The sequence below is a fragment of the Anser brachyrhynchus genome (genome assembly GCF_964034855.1).
Source record: "Anser brachyrhynchus genome assembly, chromosome: 7".
Taxonomy (NCBI): Eukaryota; Metazoa; Chordata; class Aves; order Anseriformes; family Anatidae; genus Anser; species Anser brachyrhynchus.
This window is the reverse complement of record NC_137701.1, coordinates 10,815,536-10,832,848: the sequence shown is the minus strand read 5'-3', so window position 1 is coordinate 10,832,848 and position 17,313 is coordinate 10,815,536.

The window sequence follows — 17,313 nt, the reverse complement described above, 5'->3', positions numbered from 1 at the left end:
TGTGGCAGAGCTAGAAATAAGCCCTGTGTCTGCAGAGACGTGGCCTTCGTGACAGTCAGGCAGTTCTTGAGGTGTTTTGTCCCCTCCTGCTGTGTGAAAAGAAGGCTGGACTGGAGCGCCTGCCTTGACAGAGTTTTTCCTTTTGCAAGGAATAAAGGAAGATTCACTCCTTCCAGTGGGAATGAGAATTGCCTCTGTGCTAAAGTCCATGTATTGCAAGAGAATGAAGCTGAACACTATGTACAGATCAGAAATGTAACTTTGCCTGAGAAGTAAAGATGCAGGAAGAACTGAGTCATGGCCTTGGCAATGGCCTGGAACATACAGCAAGTATTTATGTTGGGTGTGGGATGTGATGCTGCTGCTCACTACCATTGCAGTAAAAGCTGTAAGTCTATCCAGTGATGATTGCTGGAGACTTCCTGGGAGCATGGAGCTCAAGAAGGCTGTTGGGGAATGCTCTGGGATTTCTCTAAACCAAATCAGCTTACTAAGCAGTTGTCTTAAATCTCTAAACCTGCTCTGCTCCCCAAGTTGAACTCACCCCATTGCTCTCAGGCTAAGTCATGCAGTTTAGGCACTTGGATTAGAAAGCAGGAGGCACACTTTTTTTTTTTTCTGGGAGATGGAGGTACAAACATCTAGTACAAACAGTTTTTTCCCTTTACTGTCTGGGTGGGGAAGAATTTTTTAATAGGAATGAAAAAATGAGGTGTAATTCTTTTTCCATGTGGAATCTGAGGGGGTAGAAATCGCACCTCCAATAAAAAGAGAAAAGTGTGTTTTTGGATCTGTTGAGGACATGAAAATTTTCTTGTTTCAATTCAGCTTCAACAGCTGAGCTTGGAAAAAAAATCTGTAGAAGAAAGAAACATTGTTTTAAATAAAGGCACTTTAGGCTCTTAACTTGGAACTCTTCCCTTGAAAAAAGTTAAAATGAAACATCTTGAGAAATTTGAAACTTAAAGCTCATCTGGAATAACCTTTTCCTGTGAATATGTTCACGAGGTCTGTTTGCTACCCTGCTTTGGTGAAATATTCCTAGACTAATCCTTCAAAAAGTCTCTTCCCCGCACTCAAACCAAATATTATTCAAAGAATGTTTCAATGAAGGGAGAAGATATGTCAAGGTGTATTTGTATTATGGAGCACCTACAGTTTGAATCAGCTGAGTGACACTGTACTTGAGACTGGAGAGACCAGCATGCTGAAGGCTGAGTGCTTTGTTTTTTTCCCTACTTTCCTAATTTCTTTCTACAAACATAACAAATTGTTGCTATGCTTTGAATGCTGTTGGGAATCACAACTTGATCGCACTTTCCTATCACTTGCCTTCAGGTACCCAAGTTACTTCAGACCAGTGTGGGGAGAGATTGCTGGCTGGGACAACTCAGAGCACCTAGAGTAAACTTCTGTTGTGCCTTGCCCTCGGAGCAGTCTTTCTCTGTTAAATAATTGGAGAGAGATTCTGTCTGGCTGCATTTGATCCCCTAGAACAGCACGATGTGATAATCTCCCTATGAAATCCTGGCTTGCTGAAATGGTGAAAACATCCCTGTTGACACCCTGGATTTTACCTGCAGCCCTACAGTGACTGAACATGACATTTCTTTTCAATCCAGTTCTTCTGGGGGTCAGTTTCTTAAAAGCAAAGCCCCAAGGAAGATGTCTGGCACTGTGCCTCCTAGGTAATGTAATGGACTGTGATTCTTAAAGGCTGCTACACGCAGGGAAGAACTTGGTCTGGTACAAACAGGTCAGCCACGTAGTTATGGTTAACTTACGTACTCTGCTATTTTGCTGAGACGCATCCCTCTTGGTTTTGCTTGCCAGCAGTCTTCAGCTGACATCGTGGTCATACAAAGGCAACACCAAGTAGGAGCTATGTTAATCAGTTTATTATTTTTTCCTCTAATCTTCCAGTTTTGCCATCTTCTGTTCCTCTATACCTGTTGTTTTATATGGAACATTTTGAATAGAAACATTCTGAGTTTTTGTTTTTATCTGCTGTTAGCTGCAGGCAGTGTAACACTAAGCATGCAGAGAGCGGGACTGAAAGCTGGTGCTGGGGATGCCAGGACTATGATTCTGTAAGTTTTAACCAACCAGACTGCCATCATGTGTGTAACTTCCCCCAGGTCACCATTGCTCAAGAGGTAGAAGCAGGATCCAGTGTGAAACTTCTCATGCTACAAGGTCTGCGTGGTCACACAGTGACTAAACCTTCCTGATGAGTTAACTCCGCTGATGTGGAAAGGCTTACGTGTGTCCCAGCTGCTGGAGAGGGAGCAGTGGCTCCATGCAGCCAGGAAGGGCCATGCTTGGTGTTCTGTGGCTCCCCTGGGAGTTGGTGACACTGCTGTCCGGGTGCCAGTGGTGGGATATAGATGAGGGCTCTGCAGGTTACTGCTTGGGCACAGCTAGATTAAAGCACCAACTTGCAAAGGCTGTGTGAACTCAACTAATCAGGCTCAAAAATGGCAAAGCAAAATTAGTGTGAGCCAATAATAGGAGAAAGCAGATAGAAAGCAGGTATTTTCTGTTTGAGAATATAAGAATGGCTCTGCTAGATCAGATTATAGGTTTGCCTATGTGGCTTGGTGTCTCATTCCTCACATGGTGCGGGGTTAGAGGTCTGGTGAGAGCATAAGAATACGTAGCAATACATCATCCAGATACCCTCCAGGCCTCCAGCAGCTGTGACTGTTAGGCTTCCTGAGCCAGAAATGGTTTCTTTGTTTATTAATTCTCATTGTTATTTCTGAAAACACCTATCTCCTCTAGCACAGGGAATTGCAGGAAGTCCTGCTGCTTCTACCTGCTTCCACAGCCCAGTGTAGCTGGCCTTCCTGGGTGCAACGTGACCTCCAGATGCATGTCAGCTCAGTCCAGCTGCTCTTCCTCCCCGTGGGGCTGTGGTTTGCCTGGCTTGGAGGACAGCCTCTGCTCACAGAGTGAGCAGGACGTGCTCGGCTGCCTTTGGCTTCTGACTGTGGTGCCAGTGTGGGTCTGGAGGGTGGTTATGGGGAAGGAAGAGGGCAGCACTCTCAGCTCTTAAACTGGTAAGGGAGGAAACCCAGGCTGTGGTTTCTGCTGAAAACAGTGCTTTCTGCAGAGGCAGACTTGGCTCTTAAGTGAAAAAATTCAGTTTACTGCTGCCACAAGCAACTGTGTGTGTGCTGTCTCCTCACGACATTACCTTGGATGCCTCAGTTTCCATGTCCATCAGCTGGAATGGGACCAGTCTTCTGCTGTCACCGATCCCCATCGCTTTGACATGTACTTTGCAGTTCAAACCAAATCTGATTTGCATTAGGCATCACAGACTAATGAAGTTGAGCACATGCAGGGACAATGCCAAGCAATAACCCTTGCCATATCCCAGTACTGCACTAGAAGTCACTCTTGTTCTGTACTGAGGCTGTTCTGGTAGCTGACAGTGAGTAAAGAAATATGTCACCACTGAAGATGCCACAAAACTTCTTTGTATGATGATGGAGACATTCCTTGTCTGGTTTCCTTGTGAATCATAGGGAGAGTGAGAATTTACTTGCCAGGCCTCCTACTCAAATGTTTCCTGAGAATATTAGTCTACGGTCCTGATGCTTTTCTCCAGAAGTCTCCTAGGCAGCCAAGCCAAGACAGCAGAAGGGACTCCAGGAGCTGGTCCAAGGTCCTACAGCCTCCAACCTTCTTTTTGCATTATGAAGTTTCCATTGTGGCTTTGCAAGACCAGAGTCCAAACACGAAACTGACTAGTGCAGAAGGTGCAATGCACTTGTTTCAGTGCACTGCAGTGGTGTCAGGGGGATTCAGGTAAAAGCCACACTCTTCCTCTTTCTATAAAGTGTGATGTATTGCAAAGAGCTTCAGGTACAAGTCCCAGAAGCAGTGTCTAGTTCTTTTCCAGTGTAATCACTGGGAAATCTACTCTAATTACTCTGTTTATCTGCCTCTAAAATACTGTAGTATATACCTCCTGGGATGAATTCATAGTATCAGTATTTAATATTCTTAGATGGAGGAGGGGATGAAAATGCAAACCTGAATAGGTGGAAGGGTGTTAGGGTCAGAGTCTGAATCAGTACTCAAGGGTGACATACATTTTCTAGGGTGGTCCTAAGAAGATTAAGATAAGTACTTTGCAAAATGAGTGGCTTAATCTCGTTTCATTTTTTTCCCCAGTGTCTTAATCTGCCATGCTAATAGGAATACTCTTACTTCAAAATTTGATGCCCTCCTTTCCTTCTGGCACACTGAACAAAATGCTAGAGCCTTAACCACAAGCCTTGCTTTAATTACGTCTGTTTCGAAGAGCAGACATACACACATGCTGTAAAGAATTATGGACCGTCCCTGCCAAGGATGCCATAAAATGACTGAGTGAAAAGGAACTTTTACAAACAAATAAAACTCATTACTGGGGGGAGGGTGTTAATGAAAGTGTATTTTGTTTGCAGGCCTCTCTGTTGTCCCCAACCACCACTGTTAAGGTGTTGTTGTTTTTGAGCTCCTCATTTCTCTTTAGTAGACTTCATGGGAAGATAAATACCCTGCACTTCCTCCGAAGAAAGTGCCTAAAGAAGCAGTCAGCATCAGATGGGGCAGTTGTTTGGGACCTGCAGGTTTCACAATAGTTCCTGTCATGTCTGTCTGTCCACCCTTGCTGTTTTGCACAGATGTAGTGACCTTCAGTCTGCTCTAATGAGCACCAGGGCTGATGAGGTGTGGAGTGGGAATTCAGAAGTGGGGGAATGGAAAAAGATAACATTTGGTTTGGGCTAGCTAGGAAACATGTTGATAGAGCTGGAAAATATGACTTGGCACTGAGGGTTTTGTTTAGTGACTAGAGGTGAGTAGCTGAGAAATAGGAATTAGTTTGTCTTCCTGGATTTTGGATTGTGTAGTCAGTTTTTTTTGTTACCTTTGCTTGCTGTGCTGGCTATTAAGGCTTTGCAGAGCACTGAGCTGACACTGTGAGAGCAGCAGCTCTTTGCTGTGTTTTGCTGCTGGGAGGTCGCTGCTCCCTGGCAGAGCAGCTCTGCTGTGTCCTTCCCCTCCAGCTCCTTAACCAAAGCAAATGCTGTTTCTTAGTGAGTGCAGGTTGGTGACACCTGGGCTGCATGCCCAAGAGTTCTTCATATCCCGGGCTGGATGTAGGTTTAGGTTCCCTAAACCATCATTTAGGTTTCCTAAATGATGGTTTTATTCTCTTTTGCTGGCATTCCTTATCTGCTTAGTTTGATTGCTCTCTAAACCAGAACCTGGTTCTCAAGGGAAGCAAGATCAGTGATTAAAGAGACCTGTCCTCCCACTCTTTCCATGGCGAAGATGACACAAAAGAGTGCCTGCTCCTCACGTCTCTTTAATCACTGATCTTTCCCTAAACCCTTTAAGCAAGCAAGTGGCAATGTGAAGAAAACCCACGTCTCTTGAAGGTCTATCAGTATTCCTGCTTGCCCATAGCTCATGGTCTGAGCTACAAGGTCACCCTAGACCCATTGTCCCTGTTGCAGTACTGAGTTCCTTCTGTCTATCACTTATTTTGAAACCAAGCAGGGCTGGTGGGCCAAGCCCAAAGCCTCTTTTTGCATGCAATGGCATACACTGGTGTTATGGAAAAGGATAGGTCTTGCCATGCAATCCCAACTGTGCATGAGGCGATTCTCTCCCCCATGCTGGTGTGCCATAGGCAGGACAAGAGAAGCCCAGCTCTGAGCTGGAGGCTGGCTGGGGCTTTCCAGGGCAAACTGGAGTGGTTTGGCAGATGCCTGGGGGCTAGAAGAGGTACCCAAAGGAGGAAGGTTGATCAAGAGAAGAGGGAGGGCAAGGCCAAACAAAGGACCTGGGAAGGAGAAGGCAACATGTGCAACATCAGTGCTGGTCTGATGCTGGTCGTGAGCTCAAACAGCTGGTAGAAAATGGATGATGCAGGAGCAGCATCACTGGGGTTGGAAGCAGTCAAAGGCTTGGCTTCTTCCACAGCAAATGTTTCCGGGAATCACAGTGGGGAAAAAAAAGCTCAGCTGGAGCAGGATTGTGCAGCTGGGAGCTTAGAGACCCTGCCAGTTTCTCCCTCCTTGCTGTCAGTGCAAAGAAAAGCAAGGGAATGCATTTAAAGGGATTTCACATGATGCAATTACATCTTTCCTGAGGTTTGGGAGGCAGATGCCTTGCTGATGTCTTGCTTGCATCCTACGCAGATTGCCCCGAGGGCCGTATCCTGGTTGCTCTGTCTACGGAATCCAGCCATGGTTTTCTCCAGATGAAAACCTCTGCTCTAGAGAAACCAAGTACCTAAGCTGCTGCTCTGATGAATGAAACAGTGATACTGGACTGCTTAGGTAGAAACCTTAGGTGGGAATAATGGGAAATTCCCCTAAATGAGGGGTAAAATGGGAATACATTGGATTCACTATCTGCTTGTGCTCACTGCTCCTTTCCTGCTATCTGCATAGCCTGGTAGTGCCCTCACTACCTAGCGTAATACATAGTACTTTTAGTACTTCTCAGCACGTATGTGCTGTGTCACTGAAGCTGTGCATCTCCTACAAATGCCTGGAAAACCCCCGTACTGCGTGTCGCTGAGCTGGCATTCACAGGAGCTGTGTGTTCACCAGCAAGTGCCTTGCAGTATTTAGACTGCAAGCTTAGGTGGCTGAACACAAAACGGAGATCAGGTCCCTCTGTTCAGGAGCTGTCTCACTTCAGAAGCATGAGCAGATAGCAATATTTTCCATGTTGTACCGTTAGAGCTCTTGCATCTGGTGTGGTATGTGCCCAGCAAGGCTGCTGTTAGGCAAGGGAGCTTGTGCTCAAAGATCTGGATGCAGCTGCCTGCAGCAGAAAAGCCCCCAAACCCCACAGCCTCTGTCCCTTGTTGGACCCAATAAGGCAACCCCAGAAGTTGGGGTTGTCTTGCCCAGTGTTTGAACGCCCTCCAGTGAAAAGAGGATCTCAAGGGAGGTGTCAGAGCAGCAGTAGCTAAGTGCCTTTACCTGCTAGGGCTTCTGACTGGTGCCAGGAGCTGGGGGCAGGTGTCTGTCTGTCACAGTGGAAGATGTGGGCAGAGAGGTCTGCGAGTAACTAACTCATCATTTGGGAATGTTTTCCAGCTTGCTTATTCTTGAGATGACTCTGGCTTAACTAAAGGGGTTGCTGCCTTCTGTACTGAGCAGGAGGGGAGGATCGTAGGCACAGCCTGCATCCTCTGGACGATGAGAAGGAGCAATCCTCCAACAGCTGGCTTTCACCCCTTTTTAATAGCATAAGATTATCAGGGCAGCTATGCTTTAGGCCTTCCAATTTCAACCTATCCCACATTTGTTGAAAACATTCCTGTGTTGAATGCTTGTGGTCCTGTTTGTAAAACTGTGCTTTCTGAGATTCTTGCTTTTAATAGTCCTCTGTACTTTCTTTCCCTTGGGGCTTGAAGCTCTCCAGTTTAGCATCTGGGTTTGCATTCACTTTCTCCCCTTCTTTCTACATACCCTCCTTGGCACCCTTACACTTGCTTGAATCTCTCCTAGCTGTTTGTGTGGCTGATGTCTGAGCAGCATGTGTTTTCAAGTAACCTTGACACAGTCAGGAGAGCTGGGTATCTGCAGCAGGGTGATTTAGGCTCCTTGTCATTACACTATTCAGTGCTCCATAGCAAGCTGGACCAGAAAGCAAGCCTTTGTTAAAGGCTGTAGAGAAAACACTTCACTTTGATACTTCCCCCCCTCAGGTTCAGCCTTTCCACTCTGTTCCAATCTGTGTCCTCAGTGGCAGTGGGTGAGTGGGTGCATTGCAATGACTCTCAAACAGATCTTGGTTAATACACAGGAGGTCTGCAGGATCCCCTTACACCTCCATTTGGTTCTGCCTCCTTGGGTAATGCTTTCGTGGGTGAGGCAGATGGATGGACTTATCTGTGTAAGGATGGCAGAAGGGAAGCATAGTAGGAAATAAATGCATCATTAAAGACAATGATAAACATATCCACAGGGATCCACAACTTCATATTGTAGTTCTATCTGTAAAGAGGGGGAAAAATACCAATGGGGAATGCATGGGGTATTTTTTTTCCACAGCTATGGTTCTTTAAGAACTATTATTTGAAAATGTTTATATTTAACAAATCAAAACAAAAACAATTTTTTTAATTGCATCTAATTGGTTACCTAGTTATTTTTGGAAAAAGTCTTATTCTGAAAAATATCTATTTTGGTCAGAATAAACATTTTCCACTGGAGTAAAGACAGTTAGATGTGGAATGTTTTGACCCATTGTAGTCTCACTCCTGACTTCATGTAGTAATTAGTCTGGAAGTATAAGCTTCTCTAATGGTTCAGACTATTAGAAACATCTGCTTTCCCATGTATCATGAAACACTGCAGCATTTGAAAATGGAGAACATGCATCATGCTCGTCTTAGCTGCCATAAAATGTCGGCTCCACAGTTTAAGTTGAGGGATTTTAATTACGGTGCGGATATCTTATTCAGCCCAATGCAATGCACTTCTGGTTGTGCTGCGGGGATCCCTTTTCCTTGGCTGGACTGGGGCCAGCTGCCTGTATCTGGAGTTTGTGGCCAAACATCAGATGCATCTGAATAAGCAGAATAATCATTAGCAGACTAAACACATTTCAAATTTGTTTTAAATGTTGACCAAGTTTAATGACTGGGAAATGTCTCTTCTGTGACATTAAGCTGCCAATGCCAGTCTTTCTTGTGGTTAGGTCTAAAAGCTCTGAGTCCCCTGAACTGTACTGAAATCTTCCTTTGACTGCAGTAACTGTTGACTGAGAGCCAGTCCGTCATATGCCTGAGCATCTACAAGCATTAATAGTTACGTCTTCACAGTGGCCCCTGGAAAGCGAAAGGTTATAACCATTATCCTCCTCTTTCCGATGGGAAAGCTGGATTGTGAACAGACAATCCTGGTCTGTTTAGCTTGGGATGACCTGGGGGAAGCTGGTGGCAGAGCCAGCTAAAAGCAGAGATTAGGCATTAGTTGAGTTCACTATACGACCCCTGTTTCTTTAGCAAAACTGGTTGGTGATTGCTGGTGGCCAAGGAGAAAGGGAACCAGAAGTGCTTCAGATCTCAGCTCTGCTGGAAGGGAACAAACAGAGCCCATGTATGTGGGTAACTTGTATCCTTTCCTATTAGTGCACCAGGTAGGTTATACCTACTAATAACCAGTTTCATGGTCATGATTTTTAAGGCTTTTATCTGTTTTGGTTCTTAGTCCTGATCTTACCCCAACATCACACTCTGCTTCTTCTTGATTCCTTTGCATTTGTATTCAATTTTCCAAATCACGAAGGTGGGAGTATCAACACTTACACTGATTTGAAGATGGAGCAGTGAGAGCTGAGATGAACAGCACATGCTACATCCATCTAGAGGCTGATCTGACAGTGTCTCACATGGGTATGTCTACACCATAGGCAGCAAGGGTGGCCAGCCCTTGTAGGGTCTTGTGCGAATGCTCCCACAGCAAGAGGACAGCAGTGCTGCTGTAGATCCTGGCCCAGAGGTGTGCCACAAAAAGCTGCTCACCATGGGCAGTCAGGTGGTTGGTGGGGCAAGAGCAGAAGTTTCCACCATGAAACCGTCCTTTGAGTTTAACAAGACATTTAAGCACATAACTCCTGGCAGAGGTGAGGCCTTGGGCTCAGGGATGCTGCTTATATTTAAGGTTAAGCATAAGTTTGAGCATCCTGATGAAGCAGTGCTTTGGATGAGAGTTAAAGGATGAATTCTTGAGCAAGCTCTTTCCTACCCAGAGATACAATTTTTGTCTTAGGCTTAAGTTCCTTACAGTTGATCCTTGCCTTCCTCTTCTAAAATCATTTATCTTGAATAGCAATGTAGCTGGTCGTTTCAACCTTATAATAACCATTTCATGTTATTCTTATGAAGTCATGAAAGCATCTGGATGCAGTATGAAAACCCTCAACCAAAAACTTTGTCTCTCTTTCTAATAATCACAGGGATTACTCCACTGAACTATGTGTTTATTGGATTTTGATGGAAGACCAGGTAAGAATTAAACTGATATTGTTGAATTCAAGTGTTAAGACTAAATAAATCACTGCAGGGACGGTCAACTGTGAATGTTAACCATGTGCTGTTCTTGAAACCTAGTTGATACTTTAACAATTAATTCACAACAATCATGTGAGTCAAACAAATTAGCTAGAGAGCAATCTGTAAGGTGGGAATAGGCTGTATTTTAATTTTGGATTCAAAGCAGCATTGTTGGCATGCTCTTTTCCTTAAGTATCAGGGAGTAAAGAAGCAGTAAATTGTGTGTATAGCCCTGCATTTGCAACACATCACTCATACTTAACTTCATCAGCATCAGTCCCTTAGTTACCAAGTGGAGGTATGTTTGCAAAATATGTAAAGTTTTTGTTTCTGTTAATTTTTTTTTCCAGAGTTCTTAAAAATGTAAGTGCTCCCAAGTACCCTTGACTTCTTAATGCTCTCCTTTATCTTATTTTAGTCTTCAACTTCAGAAGAACTGCAGTCTCTTTAATTTTTAAAAAAAACATCTCCTGCTCTTACAGACATCAGAATCTTTGGAGGGACACTGAGTAGCACGTTTGTCCTGACTCATTTGCCACTAATTTTCCAGTGCTTTACATCACTTCTAAATAGGAAAACTCAACTAATGGTAACAAAACCTGAGGCACCACCTATTATGTATTGTCCCAGGATGGAGAGCTTTACCCTGGTTTTATTGCTGGGTATCTCTATTGCTGCTAAACCAGCAGTTTACAGAATAATGCAAGATGTCATGTACAGATAACATGTCCTTGTTATCATTTATCTTTCCGCAGTTTTCTATAAATTTTTCAATAATATTTTTGTGTTCTTGATGTCTGATATGTGGTAATGCTGTTACTGGCAGGTGTGTTGATACCTGCTCTGATGAGAATAGTTGGAGTAGCTCAGTCTGAGGGTCCATCTGGCCCAGCATCAAGTCTCTAGCAGTAGCCATGCGTGGATGCTGTAAGGCAGAGCTCAGCATTGCTGTACGTGATGTTTTCCCCTTATATTCACCTGGCATTCAGCAACTTTCAGTATGATTTCTATCGCTGATAATTGCACTTTGTGTTGCATTTGTAGGAGAGCACTGTTTTAAGAGAAGCTGTGCACAAAGAAAAAGTAGCATTGTTGGCTGTTTATCTCCATGTACTTTCATACGTGCTTTTTCACCACTGTGTCCCTGCCTTAGAAGTTTCCTAAGGTATCGCAGATATCCCTAGGAGAGTTTGTTTCTGAGCTGAGCAGAAAAAGTTCATTAAGTTTCTGATTATAGTGTAACTTAATTCTGCTTTTTCACATAGCAAGGTCACAGCTGTTTAGTCCATGATGGGAATTACCCCTCTAAGTATTTCCAAGGAAGTCCTTGAAGTGAACTACTTGAAATGATGCAGCGTAAAAAGAACGCGATAGCTATAACATTTATTTCTTCCTGTTTCCAAGGCCAAAAGAAGCTGGAAAAGAGGGAATGCAAACAAATATTGGAGTGCGACCCTGGTTGGATAGTAACTTTGTTCTTTATGTTGGGAAGCTATCTGCTATCAGCCTGCTTCAGGATGGCTGACAAAACATCTCATGTTCCCTGTATGCACAAGCCCTTCACTGCATTCAACGTGGGGAGTGAGATCCTCAGTGATCAGTAGAAAGATAAACAACAATGAAATGGCATGAGTTTGTGCCAACTCATCTTTGCATCTACATTTAGGCCACGTTTTCTGTGCTACCCGAGTAGCTCACAGCTTTGGAGCGTTTCTGTTTCTTGCACACCAGATGAACTCTGCTGTAACTGTTTTCTGTTATGCTCTGCAGGGACAAGAGATCTTCAAAAAGAAGAAATACATCCTTTACTATGAGATAGGAAGCAACCTGGGATGTCTTCCAAGGATCCGTGCCTGAAACTGAAGCCAGCTGATGACTGGAGGACAGTTCCTAGTCTCTTGAAATCCCCCTTCAAACCCCACCCCTCGGCTTGGGGGGTTGCTGGACTGTAACAGGTAATGGGGACCAGAGCAAAGAGCCTTCTGGAAACTGCTGTGGGATAATGGCTTGTGTCTGAGCTGAAAACAGGTCCGGGACTGGTGGATCAGCATCCAGCAGCAGCCATGTGGATGGCCCGGAGGAAGCAGCTGAAAGCAAACATTGTTTACTGTACTGTTTTCAAGGATTGGCTAGGTCGCCTCCTTATCTGTGATTTATGTATCTCTTGAATAGGCTGCTCATCTGTCTGCATGAGGGGACTCACTGCCTTGGGATTAAAGCTGGGAAGTGCTTTTGGAAAAACAGAAGATGTGCTGGATGAGAATAGTGTCTCTGGCCTGGCAGGTTCACACAGTTTTTTTTTCCATTAAGAGGAAAATTGATTATATTATTTGGAGAGAGGTATTCCTTTGAGGGGGAGATCATAATTTACAAAACATGCACGCAATGTCCTGTTGCTATGATCTCAAGAGAAACAAACAAGTTTCCTATTCAGTGAGCAGTGCCCCAAAAGCTCTGTCTTCCTTCTTACGCTGGCATGCATCCCACTTGAGGCTTTCTCCTTTCCTTAGGTACCCAAAAGACAAGTTGCCTTGCCTTTATCTAGCTCTGTGATTATCTGTGGATCTCAGAATCAGATGTTACCACCTTCCAGAGCAATTGTGCATTTATAATATCATGGGAGGATGAAGACAGCCCTGGAGTAAAGCATTTGTGCTGACCTTCCTTTTACTTTTGACTCTTTGGACTATGAATAGATCTTTTCACCAGCTGGTAGATTCTTCACCCCTTGTGGACTTTAGAAAAATATCAGAAGGCAGTCAAGGTAGAGGGTAATCGGATTAAAAATAGGTTTTGGTGAGATAATGTGATGGTTCCTTGTGGCCTTAGTCTCTGAGTTTATAACTGAAGGACATGCAGTGCCTAGTGTCAAGGTTGTAGTGAGAAGTATCTAAGCGTGGAGGACAAGAAGAAGGTAGCACTAAACTGCAAGAGACACTGTGCTACAGCAGGGTGAGATAATCTGGCCCACGTGGGACCACATATGCTACCCCCAGTGTATCAGAGCACCATTATTACACGAATAGTGGTCAATGAAATAACTGCATGAGCTGGACCATGCTCATTCATCTCAGCTCTCTTCTGAGCACTGATAATGGTGAGAAATTCTGGGTCGACCACACCTCCCTGGGGATTTCTCGGCTGTTTGTGTAATCCCTGATTTGCTGGACCGGATGATCTCCACCAGTGTGGGGCCTCCCCTTCCAAGGGTAGCTGCTGTTTGCTCCAGGATTTCCCTGCATGTTCAGGCAGCAGTGAGTCTGTTGCTTGCCTGGAAGGCTCAGACCTCTTGTGGATGCACAAAGTGGTTGAGTGGCACACCAGCAGCACTCGAGAGAGCTGAATTTCACTGCCAATAGTCATTGCACAGGTCTGTCAGATGCTTCCTGAAATTTGGCTAATGGAGAAGATCTTAAATGCCTTCTGGACTCCGTCTCTGGGCAGGATGGAAGCACAAATCCAAATATACTCAGTGGGATTTAAAGAGATATAGGTTACCACTAATTTATATCTTGTGGTGTAACCTGGCCCTGCCTGAGCTGCAATAGGAAAAATTTTGCTTTGCAGTCTGAGTTGTTATATTCATATCTATTTCTGTCAAACCAAGTGGGAAAACCCTTGGGTCCAGTTCAACGGGTTGAGAGAGAAATGACTCAGTCACCAAGCTTGGAGTCCCAGATGAGTCTGTCACCCTGCCCCACTGAATGCAGTATTTGACAAAAAGATTGAGTTCTGCTGGCTTACTGGGAATTTTTGTTCCATGTTGCAAAATCATGTCCTGATGGCTTCTGTTCTCCACTGTGCCCTGTCCTATGAGCTAGACCTTCAGTGCTCTTAAAGCGTGATGAGGAACGGACAGTTTCTAACCTGGTTATGTGGCCTCTGTCTCTTCATCACCAGGTTTCGTGGGATATCTTTGTAAGCATCTTGTCTCTTATGTATACCCCACAACGAAGGGGTCAAGACTTTTATAAATCCTTAGCAGCTGTGATATGTAAGATGTTTTTTTCAAAAGCACTTACCCTATGATGAACACCACTTCTCCTGAAACCAGTGGTGAATTATCTCGATTTCTGTGGGTTAGGGTTAGAGCAACAATAGGATTTTCATAAAATCCCACAGGTTCAGCCAAGATTTCGGCATTCACCATCCTGAATTCTCTTTAAAGACAAAGAAAATCTCAAGAGACCTTAAATGAACCATTTCCTCCATTCATTTCAGCCCACAACATGGGAGGAGAGTGCACTCATGAACTTTCTTTAATATTCAGCCTAAGATTATCATGTAGAAGAGAGAACCTGAACAAAAGTTGAACTTCCAGATATGTGAACATGTCATCTTAAGTTAAATGAAACTTATCCATGAAGTATCGGGGCTTCTTGTGACTAGTCTCTACCTTAAAATAGTGATAGTGTCATTAGCCTTGGAGGAAACAGATTTCTGCTAAAAATTATCACCAGTAACAATCCTAACCCCCAAATCCACGTTATTAGGCTACAGAGTTAAAACCTCACTAAAATGAAGTGGCTAGGTTATATTTCTCATGTTTCTTTTATTATTCATGGTTTTTTATTTCTCTCTGATCGGGAGATCAGGGTTTTCAAGTTGCATGTGTTTTCTGTATATGACAGTATATGAGACTCACTCTCATATTCCCTGAATGGACAGATAATTGGCTTGGGGAATGACAGCCACTGGGTATGATGCTATCTCACCTCCTTTGCTGCTTGCTAGCCCAGAGGACCATTAGGCACATTTGACTGGGCTCAGCTCTTGCAGAAAGACAGAATTTCCATTTCACTGCTCCTGGGGCCTGACCCTTGAATCCCAACTGGAAAGTGTTTGTCCCTCAAAAAGAAATATTATAGCTTTTTCCTGCAGCTGATTAAAACAGTTCAGTGTCCTCAACATCACCTGTCTTGGCAAAACACTGCAGCTTGATTGAAGCCTCCACTGAAGCCAGCTTTTAAGCTCTCCATCTCCTGGAAGTACCACTGTAAGGACTGCAGCTGTCAGAGCAGGCAGAATAGAGCTGCAGCTCCATGTCTGTGCGTAGCATGTTTTCCTAGCTCTGTACGTCTGTGTGGTAAAAAGTGATGTTTAATATCTATGGGAAATACTAAGGATTTCTTTGTCATCTGCTTTGGAGTCTCCTTCAGCTGCAACTGAGGAGATAGGAAGAATTTGGCTGCTGTTCTCTGCTCCTGCACCACCCAGCCAATACTGACAGTTACAGCGACTCAATGACTACTGTATTTTTCGTGGCCCTTCTGGCAGGAAGAGATGAGAGGGAATGCAGCTACTTCAATACCCCCTTGTTCCAGGCATGTCTGTCTTTCCCCAACAGCCCCCTTGGTGGTGCATAGCTGTTGCAGAAGCTGGCTTCGTATGAAAGAGGGAAAGTAAAACCTATTTATAGACAGCCGGAGCGGCACATTATTCAAGGGTAGGCTGTTGACTCATGCCCATCTGATATCATTTAATGGATTAGATATTGCCAGTGAACAAAAATAAATGGTGTTTCTCCCTTCTGGTCGATAGAATTAACTTTTCTTAAGCTGGTATTTGCTTGTCCAGCACAGCATGAGCTCTCAAGGATTCTGCTATAGGTGTATGCATTGTTGGGAAGGTGCTAATCTGAGTTTCCTTGGGATTATGATGATGTAAACAGAAAAACGAGTTCAGCAAAACTAGTGGAGAGCCTTCAACTTTGTTGCTTACCTTCAGTCTCTTTTAAAAGGACATGCAGAATTCAAGGGAAATGAGACAGAAAGGCAGCCCTGTTAACACCAAGGATTCCTCCTCTTCTATAGTAGAGTCTTAGAAAGGTCCTTCTCTCCTCCTCATCCCAGCCTGTCTCAGGAGGGTTCTGTTAAATAGAAATTACATTCTGTTTCCTGTCTGTCTTGAGCCATTTGCTCTTGGTGTCAATTTTCAAGCCCTGAATCACTGTTTGGGGATGCAGGCTGGAAAGCTGATGGGAACTGATTGCCTATCAGCAGCTGAGATGCAATTCTTGGCTTCGCTGGTCTTGGGAATCACACAGTGCAGACCAGGACAGCATCATGCACATAGTGTAAGAGACCAAGCACTCCTCATGGGATGAGTGCATAAAATCATAAAGCAAACACTCGTTGCAAACTTTGGGACACAAGAGAGGTGGGGGGGGGGGGGGGCGGGGAATACCAACTCCTAATTCTTTGTCTTGCTGCTCAGGGGCAGGGAAATAAATACTAAAAGAATTAATGTAGTTCCTTTTCTTTTTTTAGGTCACAGTTGAAATTAACCGTGAGGTATTTAACACTGAAGTGGACAGAGCAAGTACTTGAAAACTGTTGGACTGAATGTCTCTTCCCAAACAGAAACACACATGGCTTGCTTGGTGTAAGGTCACACTCATCACCAAGGTCCCTGGTTCCTTCATACAGCTGGGATGATGAAACCGAGGCCAAGGCTGTAGGCATCCTGCTGCGATGTAACAGAGGGGAGATACCACGGGCAGGTGGGGAAAACTGGCTTTGGAACAGGCCTCCCATACAAACCTTACACTGCTTCTGCTCTGGCTGCTCTGGGACAGGTTGGCTCTGTGAAACCAGACCAGCAGACAGATGAGAGACTGAAATTTGGGACTGTTTTTATCCCAAATGAGGACATGAGCAGAGAGAATGGAACTCAGAGCTAACGTACTAGCTGATGCTAAACCTTCATGGGGTCTGGAAAACCTTTAGTATTCTGCTCTGTCCCATTAGATGGGAAGTGCAAAATCTAGTCCTCCGCTCTCCAGGTTAGCGCTGCATATTCTGGGCTGTGCTCCTGTTTAACCAGAAAACTTAGCCTGAATCTGAGGAAGAAAAAGAATCTTCCCTGAGATAAACTTCATAATAAAAATGTATTTCTTTTCCTGACAAAACAAAATTTTTTCATGGGGTGAAAACTCCATCCAAAAACACACAGTAAGAAAGCACATCACAAGAATACAGGCGAAGTAGTCATCAACAATTAGAATAGTCACTTGGAGAGGGGCCTGAAATAGCTAAATAAATAAAGCTGCTGTATTTGTGATATGTTGATTAATGATGTGGTAATAGCTGAGACATGTCTGTATTAACTAATTGGCTTTAAAAAACCTAAGCAGAGCCAGGATCCTCTTTGGGCTGAAGGGGCATTTGCAGTTTGCCAGCAAGGCAAACATTGGGATCATACCCAACAGATCTGGGAAATCACAGCAAAGC